Raw genomic sequence first — 17,502 nt, forward strand, 5'->3', positions numbered from 1 at the left:
GGATGTTATTAATTTTCTATTGAATCTTTGAATACATATTTCTCCTTATCTTAATATTGGTTTACGTTATGCGAGATTTGATTTGGAAAGAGTTAGAATTGCATTTAACTAACCAGTGCTTTGATACTTTCGGTATAGCATGGATTTGCTTTGCATAGTGGGTTAATAGATGCAAGATGAATGTAACATAATAAATAAATGAAAGAAAATGACATAACTAACTAAATTGGTTGTTGATCAATTTGAATCTTCCATATTTGTAAGTGTATACATATAATATAATTAAATAAAAGCAAAGTAGGGGGTGGAGAGAGGAGACTAAAGGCGCACTACCCATTTATAATTTAGGGACAACAACACTGATGGGAGGAGAAAAAAAGAAGTAGCGAAAGCTCTACATAATTGAAGATTCATCTATATATAAGTGAATCGATGAATCTTTAATTACACATAGATAACCTTCAAATGCATTGGGTTATCACAACTTTTTTTCCCCCTCTTTTGGAGTCTTCATTGCCATTCTCCCTTTAATCTATTTTTTCATATAAAATGTGCTTTTTCAAAAGTTACTTTACATCTCATGATGTTTGACTCAAACATTATTAAGTAAGAAGCATATTTGACATTCTAAAAGTACCATCCAAGCAGGCATCAAGTCTAAAACTTTACCATGAAATTCATATAGATGCCACACATAATCACATTATTTTTCTGTTGCTTTTTCTTTTAATAGTAAATAAGAAGAATCTAATTTAAGCTGTTCTCATATCTTACAACAACAAATGCCTACTCACACTTAATGGATCCATACATGTGACGAACAAAGAGCAAAGCTGCATGAAATCCAATAGTTCCGAGCGTCAAAAAGAAACCATAGCATATACAAGCCATGTATCCAAAGTAAAACGAGATTTGCAAGACTTCCATACATGTTAGAGCGTGCATAGTAGTAGCACAAACAATAGGCACAAATGTATATGCCTGCTGATGATCAGGGGCGCGTCCACATAGGGAAAAGAGGGGGCAATTGTCCCACGAAATTTGCAAAAATTACACTTACTTTTTTTGTTTAAATTATACTTGCCCCCTCTTTAAAATTGCAATTGCCTCCATAAAAAATCAGTTGCTCCACATTTTTTTTAAACTATCAAGCATACATATTTAAAATATTGTTTACCCTTTTATTTATAATAAAAATAAATATATGATGTAAATGACATTAAGATATATTTTTAAACTTTTCATATAATTTATTTATATATTACTCTAATTATTACTTAAAATTATATTTTTTAAAAAAACATTAATATTAATATTTGGTATAAATATTGCCCCCATTACTAAATTTTTCTAAATCCGTCATTGCTGTTGATCCACCATATAGAAATGATCTGCACAAAAAAAAAAAAAAAAACACACACACACCACACACACACAGAGGTTAAACCTTGTGAATCTATAATAAATCTCTGTTTAACAAGAAGTTCAGTGGAATTCCTTGTAACGTAACTCAATTTAAGTGAGAATTTTAACAATCAAGGCTTAATATGTGGGTAAATTACTAAACCATAATGAACTTGACATGAACAAAATATACCGAAAACTCTAAGCTACAATGGCGTAAAGGTCAAAAGAAAATGATAACGAATATTGAAACACATCAAGAAATTAAATGACAAATGCATTAATAAATAAAAAAGCACGCATTCTTGAGACTTATTTCTCCAAGGTGCAATAGTAGTCCAGGGAAATACTTATTGAAATACTCTACTTGGGTAGCCTACGCAGATGACATTTCTCTCTAACTAGCGTAACAAATATACATAAAATGAACATGAAAAAATGATACAGAAACTTTGTTAATGATGCATCCGTTAATTCAATGCTAAAGTTAGCATGAAAAGTTAATGATGCAGTAACTTCAATCTGGCAAAAGAAAAGAATGATACAGAAACTTCATACCTCCACCACCACTCATAGTCCTTAGCGGCAAGCTGGAAGTAGGTCAATGCCACAGTAATAGACTAATAGTAGCAGTAACAAACAAGAGAATGATGAAAACAATGAACAAGATATTGTAGATGGCAAAAGTCCAGTTACCCCAAACACTGGAAAATACATAATAAAGTTCCATGCATACCACACCAAAAGGCAAAGTCCCTGCCACCGCCACCTGGGAAATTGCTTTGCGATACTATGGCATAGGTGGAATCTCTCTCGGATATTTAGTTGTTCGGCAAAGAGCTTTGAATTCTGCCATGTTCTTCTTCGTAACAACCCTACCCAACACAAGTAAGGGAAATGCTGCAAAAGTCCACATGAGAACTACCACCATAATCGCACCAACTGGGAAGGCAACGGTGACGTTGTAAGAAATAGCAATAGTATTCAGAAAGCAAAATGTGAGAAATAGTGGTACAGAGAAAATGCATCTAATCAATAGTAGATTCCTGACATGTCAATAAGGAAAATTATGTAATTATCAATAACTAAAAATGAAAACAAAAGCAAGCTCCACAGATACAGGACTTCATTGAAGTGGAAAAAAACTCATCCATGCATACCCAGTTGGTTCCTTCTAGCTGACAGTATAACGTGGTTGCTGTATAGCCAGCAACTCCTGAAGTTAGTGCATAATGGCAACAAGTGCGTAAGCAGGGCCCCTCGATTGTATGGATAGAATACACCAAAAACTGCCAAAATAAATATGAGCACCATACTGCATATTATGCGTAAATACAACTTTAAGACATAACAATAAAGAATAAGTACGCAGAGACAGAGGGTCAGAACTCAAGGAAACTTACAGCGCAAATAGTTGGCTGCCAGATCAAGGGCAGCTCCAAATAGAAACTTATACTTGGAGAACCTGAATGCATCTCCATGGAGATTCTTCCAACCAATCCCTTCCTTGTCTTCAGTAGATTCCTCATCATGGGCATACCTATTTTAAAGACAAGCAAGCATAACATTTACTTTTAGCTCAACAGTTTGACCCTCAGTAATGCAGAAACTAGAATGGCTCTTACTTGACAAAATCATTCTTGAGGATCCAGAACATAGTAGCTGCAAGAAACCCAATTAGAAGGAGAATTGGAACACATGAATTTATGATTGAGAACCAATGGGAGGACGAAAACGGAAGATAGTAATTATTCCTCCTCTTCTTAAATGGAGTGTTAATCTCTTTCCATTTTGCAGAATGCAAAAATTCCACATTAATTTCTTTATCCTCTATAAGGCCTATAAAGGTTTTTATCATTGAAATCAGATGGATTTCAATAACACGATCCTTGTTATAGAAGATGTCAAAGTGAATACGGTTGTACAAGTAGTACTTATTGTCACTTGGGTCTTTCCCCTCCTAATGAACTTCTCCTATGACACCTTAGATAGGCAAGTCGTCAAAATACATTTCAAAGTTGTAGTCTTTTTGAACAATAGATCGAAACTTGGCCTCTTCTTCCTTCTTGAATGTCTTTTTGCAAAGTACTTCAGAATGTTTATCCCGTCGGGATTCAAGATGGTAAGAAGCACTAAACAATCGATCTCCCATTAATACTTTAGCAAGAGCTTCCTTTTTTTCTTCCACATGATCTGCAATCAAGATCAAATGAGACAATAATTGTACTAAAAAAGATTGATGGTGAATTAAAAATGATTAATGATAAGAGGCTGAGCCAACCTGGTTTACAGAATGGGAAATCATAATAGCCATAGCTTTCACTGAAAAGAAAGAGTTTTTTTCATTATAGATGAATAAATTATACATAAAGGTACTACAACTACTAATTGACTGTTCAACGTGATCATACCAATTGTCAGAAGGAGATACACAACAAAATAAACCCAACAAGTGTCAAATTTTTAAATAATTTTAATTGGTTGATCAATTATCAGCATTTGCCAATGATTCAGAAATCAGAATACATTACAAATCAGAGTGTTAACAGAAACAGAGAGTAGACTAGGGTACATCAATTTGCTCATCACATCCAAGTTCAACTAAGAGCTCCGGGATATATGCCCTGTGATTTCTGCGTTAGGCATATTAGCAAAGGCCTCAAAAGACGATAAGACGATGAAGAATTCACCTCTTGATATAAAATCAAAAATCTCGAGACAAGAAAGAACTAGTGCTTGGCAAGAAGTGTAAATTAATTAGTTACCTGGGATTGCTAAATAGCCCAACCTTTGAAAGGTAGAGGGGGACCATATCCCCTTCTTTGTAACAATGATCCAACACATTCGCTTTCACATGGCTGATACCACAATAGTGATGATGGCGATGAATAGTATGGCCACCACTCTCCCCATTGTTCACCCCCTTCCCTTCGAGAAGATATATGCACATAGATATAGAGAGGATGGAATATATGAAAGAGGTCTAAGTGGAAGAGGTAAAACGAATTAAAAGGTTCAATCAACGAAAGTGAAAGTAGAAGTTTGTGAACTAAATCATGAGTGAATTGAAAAATTGCTGACAATGAGTGAGATTATCATTATTCCCTTTAAAGCCAAATAGTCAAGCTAGCCTAGAGAGTAAACGTTGGTTCCCCACCTTGGGCAATCAAAGGAAGAAGAGACTTCTTGCAGTTGGTGGCCATTCGTTTCAACACTTAACACCTGAACCTGTCCTAGATAATCCATTCAAAAACATGCTTTCAATGCTTCATCTTACATATGAAATCTCTTTCAGCCGTGTATCTCATTCAAAAACAACATGGACAATCCAAAACTTGCTTGAAATATAAACAGGGGAGAACGACAAAAAAATTGGGAGAATTATTCTAGAGTCCCATAGAACTATAGAAGGATTGTCATGAAATCATCAAAATATTGAAGTTTCTAGGTCTCTCAATATAAATAATTTTGTATACTCAACTACTAAATTGCCCCTTATTTCCAAATCCCTCACCTACAATCTTTGATCATTCTGAACAATCTTTCCCCTCTCTTGTTGAGACAGCCTTACACCACCCCAAGACAATCGAAAGCTTCCTTGCTCTTTGCACCAACGAGAAGGCGGTCTAAACTTCATTGCAGGTATGAGGAACTGTGTGGTATTCTTCTAGTCGACGAAGACTTTGTTCCCGACGACAGTGACTTCGATTTGGGTGGCTGGGTAGTAGCCGATGATGTTGGCTAGGACCCAGGCGTCAGTGAATGATTGATTTGCAGTGGCTGCGAGAGAGAAGCTTGTTGGATAGAGCAATGACAATGGAGATCTAGGACTGTACAATCCTTGGGTTGCACTGTCGTTCTTTCTATTGACCAATAAATCCCCTCCCACCGTTTTCTCCATCACAGCCTTCTTCTTCGACAGCTTCGTCACTGGCTTCTCCCATGGCTTAATGGCTTGACTTAATGATTTTGTTAAATTCCTGAACATGAGCTATTGATTTTTGAAGACAAATTTATTGATTTTGTTGTTTGATTTTACTGCTTTTGACCAAAATATGAGATGATAATTTTTTATTTTATTTGGTTTGTTTAAAAAGAAGGTTGTGGAAGCGTGGAAGGAGAAGAGAGTCGAGGAGTAAAGAGTGAGAGTGTACGTAAGGCAGCTTCAAGCAGTATCTGAGGGCATCGATGGAGGTGAGAAAGTTGAGGCTAATCCAAGATTGCAAGTGAGGGACTTAGAAGAGACCAAAGGACTTAGGAATATTTTGATTATTTATGATATTTAAAGGTATTTATAATCTTTCTATTGAACTTTAGGATAATTCTCCCACATAAAATATAAAAATATTAAATTAGGCTCCTAAAATGACTTAATCACTTTGAAGTCTCACATGCATCTAGGCTTAGCAATTTTAATGAAATTACCTTGCTAACCTTCTTCATAATTTAAAAAGAAAGAAAAAGAAACACCAACTTAAAATTAGCCCTCCCTTCAAATGGAAAGAAAAATTGAGAAAAAAGAAAATAAAAGGAAAAAGAATGAAGGAAAGAGAAAAATGAGAATAAAATATCATCTTTTCTTATATTTGGATGAGTATGAAAAAAATAGAGAGAAAACAAATTAGCAAATAATATAATAATTATGATACTCTTATATCAAAATATGCCATATTTCACATAATTATTTTTATAAAAAATTTAAAAGAAGAAATTTTATTGAAATTAACTTCATAAAAAAATTAAAATCAAGTTGTTTATTAAAAATATATTATCATATTATTTAAATAATTTAATAAAAAATATTACTTTTATTTAAAATATTAAAAGGAGACAATTTATTAAAATTAAATATAAATAATCTACAAAGTATAATGAAACATTGTAGCTTTGGTGAAGAAGAAGAAGAAGAGTAGGAGAGAGAGAGGTTTTGCACAAGAAATAGAAAGATTGACAAAGTGTGAAGAGGGGGAAAAAATAAAAGAGAGAAAGCCACATGTGAAATGACAAATTTTTTTTCAAAATTTCGGAGAGAAAACTTGAAGAGAAAATATGATAAGTTTTACTTTCTATATTCTTTTTCACTTTTCCTTCTCTTACTTTTTCTTCTTCATACAAACAGGAAAAAATTCATTTTCTTTCTAGTTTTTCCCTTATAATTTCTTTCCTCTTACATTTTCTCTCCAAACAAACAAAGCATAAAGGAACTCAATGAAAATGAAAAGCATGAAGGTTCTCTCGAACTTGATCAAGCTAGAGGAGGCAAGTCAATGGGTTTTTGATTTCTTCAAGACCGCTTACAGATCAATATAATTCCCACCACCATGGAAGTCCACAACCTCAGCAAAATTGTTACCCCCCCTTGGCTCTGCTCCACACTGTCGCTACAAGATCTGCAAGATTTCCCATATTGCCAATCCTAATGTTAGTCTCTCTTCCTCATCAACATGCCTTTTCTATTGATCAAGTATTTTGCCACATTCCTTCTTCCCCCAACAGCTCCAGAATCTAATTTTTATGTTTTCGGGTAACGCTTTGACTTTTTTTTTTTTTTTTTTGAGTGAAGTTCGATTGAAAATGAGAAACTAATCTTATAGCCCTAAAACTACAAAAATGCATCATGTCATCTTGAAAAAAAAAATTTAACTACTTATAACCCAGAAACTACTTCAAAACCATCTTGTTTTATCTTATCCCAAATTAAGAAAAAAGCTATGTTAGTTTGCAGGGAAAATGTTCCATGACAGTGGGGCTTCAACTTGTTTTCAAAGAATGGAAGATTAAAATTGGGAGAGCCTCAATTTGTGGGGACTTGGTTTTGCTCCTCTGAAGCTTTTCTTGGAGGAGGCTCCGCTGCACTTAACAAAGATATAGACAGTCTAAATTTAATATTTTATTTTTTATTTTTATTAAAATAGAAAATATAAAATTATCAAATATTTTAATAAATTTGCTCATCAATTTGGACAATCTAAATTTATTATTAATAGTCCAAATTTAATATTTAATTTTTTATAACTTAATTACCTAAACATATATTCTTTGAACAGTGCATATTTAATATGAATGGTTTGGATTTTATAATAAAATTTTTTATAAATTGACTATCTAACTTATAAAAACATTTTACATCAAAATGTACATCTAAATAATCAACTTGTAAAAATTATAAAAAATTAAATATTAAATTTAGACTATTAATATTAAATTTAGAGTGTTTAAATTGGTAGCAAGATTTACTAATTTTTTTGATAATTTTTTATTTTAATAAAAAATAAAAATGAAAAAAAATTAAATTAGACCATTTAAATCTTAATTGGGATGCACGCAGCCTCCTCCAAGAAAAGCCAAAGTCTAATTTGTTGAGTGTCCCAACTTGAGAGCGAAATTGGAAGAGCCTTCCTGATGAGCCTCGAGTGTTTTTCACAGTCGAAAGAAGTTGAAGGAAAAAAATGGAAAATGATAAATGTCTTCGTGTGCTGAGGGGGAAGCGGAAGTTTTTAAGAATAGTAGTATTATTTCATTAAAAACATTAATTTTAGAGAAGTATGAATGGATTTCAGAGTCATTGACATTTCACGGGCCTTATTTGGGATATTCATATTCCAATGATATTTATGTGTCATTTTTCCTAACAGCGGATTCATGTGAGGTCTATTTTTAGGACAGATTCAAGTTTCAAAACTCAAATTTTTTCAGAGGATTATTTTTTAAAACTTAAACTCTCATTAAAACATGTTTAAATAACCCATCTCTACTCTCAGGATTTTTGGAGTATTAAAATTGATCTCCAAAACACTCATTAATTTGATTTCTGTTAAATAATCAAATTAAATATACACACACATATATATGCATACATACGTGTATATATATATATATATATTTTAAAGCTAATAATATAGGTTAATTTGCAACCCACAGGTTGGCCCGCAGTGAGTTACTGGTTTAACAGGACAGGTTGACATAGCTTGCATTTTTTGTGGGTTGAATTTTGTCAAACCACAATGGGTTTCTAGGTTAGCAAGCCAAGCCATAAGTAAAAAAATAATTTTTTTATAATTTTTTAAAATTTAAAAAATTATAACTTTACCTCTTATTATTATTATTTTCACAGTAAAAAAATCATATATTCTCCTTAAAAATTAATTTTTCAACCAACAATAAAATTATTTCTAATTAAGACATACTTATATCACCACTTAAATATAAAGTAATTAAATTTTGTGAGTTTTTTTTTTGATCTTTTACATGACTAATCAGTATTATACATATATAAATTAATATAAATGCTCTGTTTACCTCATTTTCTCTTTGTCTTGTTTTGACATTTTTGTTAAAAAATTGATGCCCTAATTTAAAATATCAATTTTTTTTAAAAAGGGAAATAATGATGATTTAAAATCTAATTATTAAATTATTACTCATAATACATTCAGTTCGTATTCCAATATCTCTATATTTATTTTTTTCCTTTTTGTATTCAAATTAAGATGATAGTATAATATATGATTAGCACTTCATAAATATGTTTAATTTTTTAAATGAAAAAGGTAAATAAACTTTTTTTATTTACTAGCTAATGTAGCACTATTTTGCAAACAATATAATTTAAATAAGCTATTGTATGAATAAAGAAGAGTATAATAAAATATTTTATTCAATCTTATCTTGATCACATTCATATTATATTATTTATAACTTAAACATATAAGTAGTGTGTTTTTATTATTTTCTACTATAATTTAAACTTGAATTAAATAAATATAAAAATATTAAATACTTATATCGCAATTCAATACATACTTGCTTTGAATGCTTTATTTTAAACAAAATCTCATTTATTTATTTTTATCTATTTTTTAAAAAATATAAGCAGGTTAACTCGTGGGTTAGCTCGTTACGGGTTCAAGTTATGTAAGGTGAGCCAAAACTACCCTGCATATTATTGAACCCATTTTCTTTAGCTCAACCTGTAACTTTTTTTGCGGGTTGTTGGGTTGAGCCCATACTCCCAACCAATATTACTGGCTTTGTGTATATTAATGCTGAGTTTATCAACAAAGATGGGTTCAATTGATAAGAATTTGATTAATAATGAGTTCAAATTTCATTGCAGATATAATAATTTGTGGGTGGACAATTCATAAGTATTTTTATAAGTATTTTTTGAGTTTTAAGTATATTCTAATCAAATCTAGTGAACCTCAACTAACTCACCTAAACTTTATGTATACCACTAAAAAAAGTTTGTTTAAACTCGGATATTTTATAACAAGGGATGTGATTCTGTTACTGGAGTAGTTTACAGTTGAACAAAACACTCTCCAATTGATATCATGAAAATATGAAAATTGCTGTGCAGTAAAAAAAATATTTGTGATAGATTTTCACATATTTTTATAAAAAAACTGATCAACTTGTTTCTTATTATGAAAAGTGCTTAGATTTAGATACCGCTTTTGGTACTCCAATCCATTTTTTTTCCCTATCCACTCAAACTCAATGTGTATGTTTGGATAGAAAAAAGTACTTTTTAAATTCTAATATACAGAACTTAAAAGTCATACATTAGTTTGAAAAACACGGGCAGGAATTGTTTTTACCATTCTGAAAGTTAGTCTAACAAAATAAAAACATTTAAACTGTTGTAAACTAAAATTTATTTATTTAAATAATTATTCTTTTTAAGAAAAAATTTGTTTAAATGAATATTCATATAGTTATTAGCTTTATAATAACATTTATTTTAATATATTATAAAAATAATTCTTAAGAATATAAACTCAGTTTTGCATAATTTATTTTTTTATAAAAAAATATAAATAACGCGACACTCATCAAATAGTTGTTTCCTGCATGATATCGGAATTGGAACCTTTTAAAGAAATCATTCTTAAGTCACGGATTTGATTACTTAAGTGCTGTGATATTATTATTTTATTTTGTTATTATTTTAATTATTTTAATCTGGTACGCGACCCGATATCTGCTTGGATATACAATTTCAGTTTCAAATTCGGCAATTTCATGTTGAAATACAAGTTAATATCACGAAAATGACATACTGGAGTAACTAAAAAAAAAAAAGTCTAAAAGGAGTTTGTCCCCACCCAGCCTTCGAAATAAATATCGTGTTATGATCTTTGATGGAAACTGATTTTTCTTTACGGATGATTAACTCACTAACAAAGAAGTGTTTTTTTTTTTTTAACGAATGAACATTTCACTAACAAGGAGTTTGAAAGTGGGACATGTACTAAAAATCAAACAGATAATTAAATTAATTAAAGTACTGGTTAAATTCTTTATTTGTTGTAGTTGTATTTTTACGAATTAAAAAAAAGATTGTGAATTTAAAAAAAATTGTGAATTATTTATTTTTAATAAAAATAATTTAATAATTTATATAAATTTAATAATAATTACAGAAATTTTTTTAAAAATTTTAGAAAAATTATGATATTTTGAATGATAAAATTATTATTTATATATTTTAAAAATATTTTATTATTATTTTCCCTTCAAACTATCTTCTTTTATTATTTATCAATTTCTTATGCTCTAAATAATACTACCCCATAACCATATATATAGTGTGACTTGTAAATACATGTGATAAAAGCATTGATTATAATAAAGGAACTCTAAATGTTGAAGTATAAGATTTTGAGATTAATTATACATAAATGCAAAAGACATCTTTAAAAGAGCTACTCTCAATTAATTTTGATAATATTTAAATTTGGCACATTTAAATAGACATATAAAAAAATATTGTATCATAACAAATGGTTTTTTTATAATTTGATTTTTTATACAAAGTAATTTTATAAAAACAATCATGAAATTTTTTTAAAAGATAAGTTATGCATTGATACAGAAGTGGAGAAAATAAATTTTTATTACAAGAAAATGTCTATAAATGTCCTTGAAAGTTACCTTTAACATCTATTTATTTCCCAATAGACCAAGTTGGACGGGAGGTCATCATAACGGCTTAAAATAATTGAGCCGACGAATATATCACGAACAGAAAGCATGTCACAAGCTTTGTTGGTTGCCAACCCATGTTCAGTGGAGCTCGCAGGGAAGAAGAAAGAACTGCACGATACGTGACCCTACCCTAAATCCTTTACATTTGCAAGCAAGCACGCTGCGACAATCCCACTCCATTCCCACCAGGTGTTTGTTTTACCTCATTCTTTCTCCTTCCTCCGCGTGTTTTGTGTTTTTCGTTCTGTTTTTTTTTAAATAATTTATTCTAAATATTTATCTGGACGATCATTTTCGTGCCTAAATGCCTCCCTTCTTCGCCTCTTCCACTTAATGCTAGATCTTGATTTTCTTCCATTTTCCATGGGAATTTTGGTTCCCGGTCTCTTGAAGAACGGGGCAATCGTGGATATGTAAATTCTACTCTGGAAAAACTTTTGGGGTCTAGTTGAGAGACGAAGGAATGGAAAAGGCTATGCTGCTTGAATTGGCGTTCCGGCGATTTGCGAGCTTCAATTTCTGCAATGGCGTTCGATCGATCCCAGAAAGTGGCGATTTTTAGTTTTTAACTCCTAGAGTATGTGGCCGGTACCTCTTTTTTGGTCTATTTTGGTACATAGTTTCCGTCATTTTCAAGAAACGATTGAAAACTTTGATGCTTTTGATTGCTTGAAATTTTATTTTTAAAAGAAGCTAGCATGGGAAGTTGTGATTTCTAATTTTTATTTTCCGTTTGATTAGGATACAAGGGGACAAAATGCCGCCATTTGGTAAAACCTAAGGTAAGCTTTTGAACTTTCTCGAGCTAAAATAAGTCGATGATTTCCGACATTTTCCCTTTTTTTTCTTCCTTTTGTGTGTTCAAATGTAACAATATAGAATGGTGTGGTGAGAATGTGAATATTTCTTCTTCATCGTTATCTGGAACGAGCTTTTAGTTTTTGGTATCTGCTTAATCCTGGTTTGACTTTGGTTCTCAGGGCTTGAAAATGGCTGACACAAGCTCAGTTGGAGCAATTTTGGACTTCCTAAGGAGGAATCGCTTCACGAAAGCTGAGGCAGCTCTTCGCAGTGAACTCCATAATCGTCATGACTTAAATGGCTTCCTTGAGAAGCTTACCCTGGAAGAAAAAGCCTCACATAAGTCAGAAAATGACAAGGGGAAACCCGCGGTAGATGAAGGACTGGATTTTTATGACAAAGTGGAAGTTTCTAAAGAATTGATTGTGAAGGAAATAGAGTGCAGGACTGGTGGAAATGCAACAGAAAGCAAATGTAAAAGTACTTATATTGGGGAGAGGAAAAAATCTAATGAAGTGGTTGGGGCAAGTGACAAATACTTCGCTTTCCCCAGAAGTTCAGAGGATAGGATGCTTGATCTGTACTCTAGTAAGTCAAATTCTGGCAATGGTTCTTTGGAGCCTTACCAAAATGGCAGTAGTATTGCCAATAATACTTCCAAGGCCCTGGTTTCTCAGCGAATAAAACATGAAACAAGTGAAGCTCATGATATGGCCCTCAATCATGCAAAATCTGGAGACGAAAGTGCTGTGACTACTGAGAAACAATTCTCATGGCCTGGAAGTAATAGTAGAGCCTCTGTAGAAAAAAGATATGGTGGCATGCAAATCAATGAACCTAGGGAAATGATTACCAAGTGAAATTGAAAAACTCATCTTTTAAAGAGAACTTTGCAGATAATTTCTGGTCAAGAAAGGATGAGAATGAGATTTCATCTTCAGACCTGCTGAGTGATTGTTCTGTCAAGGCCGTTTTCCCCCTTCTCCAAGGGAGAGATATCTACAAGACGTGATGATGTAACTTTCTCTGAAAGAATAGAGGGAAAAAGGACAGAAATAATTGGTATCAGCACAGCAGCAAAAAGGCAGGTGGATGAAGTTGGGAGAGCGATTTATGTAGTTAATTCACAAGGCAGCTCTGAACAGAGGACTCTTGGCAGCTTAAATTTTCATGTTTTTTCCTGAGAATCAGAAGGAGGAGTTACCGAGACTTGCTCCTGTTAAACTCAAGTCAGAGGAGAAGCTCTTGGCTGTTAATTGGGAGGAGAAATTTGAGCAGGATCAACCTGCTTCAAAAGTTCCTGTTGTTGACAGCAATTTACTTATGGGATCATATTTTGATGTGCCTGTTGGACAAGAAATTAACCTTGCAGGTTAGCTTATGGATAAATATTATCAATGGCATAAAGAAAATGCACTATGTGAAGAAGAAATTATGATGTTTAATTGAATTATAGTTTGGGGCTCTTGTCCTCTTTAAAATAATGATACAGTAAAATAAAATGATGGCATATGATACACATCCCTAGTAGGTCCAGCATCTTTATTGCAATCCTTAACGATAAACAAACTCCAAGTCACCACAAATTTGGTGATTACACATGATGACCTTAATTTAATCAGCTGGTATGTATTCACAAATCAAAATGGCACAGGCTCAAGGGCTGGTATGAATTTTATTATTATATCCTGAATCACAATAATTTCTTCATCATGTACTGCTCTACATATTCTCAGAAATATTCCCTGTATTTCAATCAGCTGTCTTTAATCAGGGTCTAAATTAGTAGTTGCATTTCTTGGCTGGTCATGATGATAGGTTATTTTGTGTGCTCAACAACAGTTTGGCCTCTTCCTAGACTTGAAACTTAGGTGTTATTAGTCCTTTTTGTTTATTCTGTTATCCTTCATTTTAATTTGTTGAAATTTTAAAGTTCTCTTAATAAAAAATTACAATATTTTGTGGTTTTATTTGGTACACCATTTTTTACTGCTATTTTTTTATAGAGAATTAAAATTCTGTTAGTACAACTCAAACCATCAAGTGAATGAGAGCAATGTAGAGTATGAAGGGAACTTGATTCCTAGAAAAAATTTCAGCATGAATGAGATTGTTTCTTACCAAGCAAAGTCATATGGTAAATCAATTTTCATACCCCTTTGCAATTCTTTCATACCAAACATACGCTGACAGATTTTCAATAGTGACAGAAAGCTATCAGCAAAGATTGGTTCTTGGTTCTGGCCTTTCTGTCCGATCTATAATAAAATAAAAAAATGACAAACTATTTCCAAATAAAAATGATATGAAATGCAGTGCAACTTTTTGACAAGTTGTGCCTTCCATCTAGAATCTAAAACTGATCTTAAAGTCTGTTCAACTTTCTGAGTACTTACTTTGATTCTTGCTAAGAAGCAACTTCAACGCTGTGTTATATTTATTTCTCATTGTATCAATTATACACGCTACATTATTTGGTTGATTTCTTTGTTCTAAGGACTAGCTTGACTTCCACATGTGTGCTTCAGGAATGAGGAGAGCTGCAGGGGGCAGTTGGCTATCTGTAAATCAGGGGATTGTAGAGGATACATCTGATCTTGTATCTGGTTTTGCCACAGTTGGTGATGGGTTGGGTGAATCTGTTGACTATTCCAATGAGTACTGGGACTCTGATGAATATGACGATGACGATGATGTTGGCTACATGAGACAACCTATTGAGGATGAAGCCTGGTTTTTGGCATATGAGATTGATTATCCGAGTGACAATGAAAAGGCAACTGGGCATGAAAGTGTTCCAGATCCTCAGGACAGAGGTCCAGTCAAAGATGAAGATGATGGTCAATCTTTTGGTGAAGATTCTTACTTCTGTGGAGAGCAGCGTGCTCAACTAAAGAATGTTGAACCAGTCATAATGTCAGATGATTCAATTGGTTTGATGATAACTGAAATGCACGGAAACACTAAAAAGAATGGATTAATGGTTCAATTTGATGGACAATTGATGGATGAAGAGCTGAATCTAATGCATGCAAACCTGTCTGGCAGGGCTTTGTCCCTCAGACAAATGAATTGATCTTGCTAGGAGGTGGGCAGGCTCTGAATAACAGGGAAAGATCACAACTTCTGGACATACGCATTGATAATGTTCAGCATGGTTCAGTAAGGTCAATTGGGGTGGGGATCAACAGTGATGCTGCAGATATTGGCAATGAAGTGCGTGAAAGTTTTGTTGGTGGTAGCAGTGAAGGGAATTTTGGTCATCTCTGTGATTGTGACGTAGGACATGGTTGTTCCAGACACTCTCAGCATGATTTAGATAAAAAGTCCTCTAATAAATTGAACAAAAATAAGAAGAAAAATGGCAAGAGTGAGTTAAATAAGCATGTCACTGGGGATGATGAAGGTGTATTCTTGCAGACTAATGCTCATTCTGATGTAAGCTTCTCATTAACCCAGTCACTGAACAATGGCCAGATGATCCAGGCTGGTTCCAGTAAGCCCCTATGGTCAAATAACTGCCATGCTGGTGAAAATGATGACTGTCTTAATGCATTTGTGAGATCTAATGACATGAATACTTCTTGGAAGAAGAAAAGTAGTGATTCTTCACCCATTAAAAGTTCAAGGGATGAGAGTAATGGTAATGAAGTAAGATCCACTAACTCTTCTCCAACAGCAGTCTCAAGTTGTGGATATACTGAAAGAGCACAGGTAAGGCTAGAAGAAGATGAACAAGCTGACATTGCAGGGGAAGAAGACTTAGGGACATTGCTGGAAGATGAAGATGCTGCTGCTGTTCAAGAGCAATTACGGCAAATAGAGGCCCAGGAAGAGGAGTTTGAAACCTTCAATTTAAAGATTGTGCATAGGAAAAACAGGCAAGTTTTCATATTTATGCTGACCTGAGATGTAGATTACTAAGCTTCAAAGTTCTTCTGAAATCACGATCACTAACAATCTCTGCTATCAATCAATCAATATGTAATATAAAATGTGTAGAGAACCACACTGTTTGCAGCTTGTGAATAGGCTCATATTGGGCTCTATGTAAATGCAGATGCCCACTCTAGTTTTTCATATATCTAAAAATTCCTTGTAGAAATTGGCTTGTTTGAAGGCTTCTTGATACTGCTATTTTCTGCAGCTGGACTTCCTTTTGTTCCTTTAGGTGTTTAGAAAAAAGATATCCTTTTAATATACTGCGTGTCTTAACTTCAAGTTCCAAATATGGTAAATATAACCTGTGATTGCATGCGTATTGGCTTTGTTAATCTCATCAAGGCTTTGGTCACAGATAATGGCTGCAAATAAATTTTTCTTTTCTTTTGCTTTTTTGAACTTTGGAAAATCACCATCACTATAAGTTGATTACATGCCTGGTCATGTGATTGGGGGTATTCCAATGCTGTCGATTAGTTGATGATTGTTTTAAATTCCTAAATTTGCTTCATTTGTTTATTGTTAATTGCATTTTCTTCTTTGTAACATCAGCAAAAAAAAAGAAAGAAAAGCAAAATGTACTGAGACAATGTAGTGCAGAAATGCTTGTCATGATAATTCCTTTAAAGATATTGTTGAAATAGTGAGATTCTGCCCTCCATGGGAAAGGTAGACGCTGATATCTAGTGAGTCTTTGGTCTTGTGTAGAAGGCTTCAATGAACCTTGATATCTTGTTTCTTTTTCTTCTTTTTTTTTTCTGGACCCTTGTTTTGGACCTGCTCAGAACTGGCTTTGAGGAGGACAAGAATTTCCATGTGTGTTTTAATTCTGTGATAGCAGGGCGCTATCATGTTACTGAGTATCTGGGATCTGCTGCATTCAGCAAAGCCATACAAGCTCATGACCTGCATACAGGCATGGATGTTTGTGTTAAAAAATAATAAAGAACAACAAGGACTTCTTTGACCAAAGCCTTGACGAGATTAAGCTTCTCAAGTATGTCAATAAACATGATCCTGCAGACAAGTATCACATTCTTCGATTGTATGATTATTTCTATTATCGAGTAAGTAATTGTTGAAGATGCTAATGATTTTTTTTTTTTTTTACCAAGTTTGTACCTTCAGTTAATTCCTGTTCCAGGTGTGTGTGTTTGTCTACTCTTTTTCCCATGTCATCCATCATCTGGCTATGGGGTCCCACTTTTGTCATTGACTTGTTGGTTCTGTTATTTTCTTTATTGACTATCTCAAGTATATTCTGTCATTAAAAGCTCAGAATTTTTCTCTTGGCCAAATCTTTTGTTGTGCATGAGGAGTTTGGATTCCTTGCAATGGGGGATCCTGCAGCGTGACGTGCAG

The 17,502-nt window shown here is 33.0% G+C and overlaps 2 pseudogenes; one reads left to right on the plus strand and one right to left on the minus strand.

Annotated features, from left to right (window-relative positions):
- Positions 1-1,338: 1,338 nt before the first annotated feature.
- LOC129299474 (transmembrane 9 superfamily member 2-like) lies at positions 1,339-5,436 on the minus strand (annotated as a pseudogene).
- A 6,077-nt stretch (positions 5,437-11,513) lies between these two features.
- On the plus strand, positions 11,514-17,207 carry LOC129299473 (uncharacterized; annotated as a pseudogene).
- The last annotated feature ends 295 nt before the right edge of the window (positions 17,208-17,502 follow it).

Source organism: Prosopis cineraria, unplaced genomic scaffold (genome assembly GCF_029017545.1).
Source record: "Prosopis cineraria cultivar Desert tree isolate PC_DT_omini unplaced genomic scaffold, ASM2901754v1 PC1171, whole genome shotgun sequence".
NCBI lineage: Eukaryota > Viridiplantae > Streptophyta > Magnoliopsida > Fabales > Fabaceae > Prosopis > Prosopis cineraria.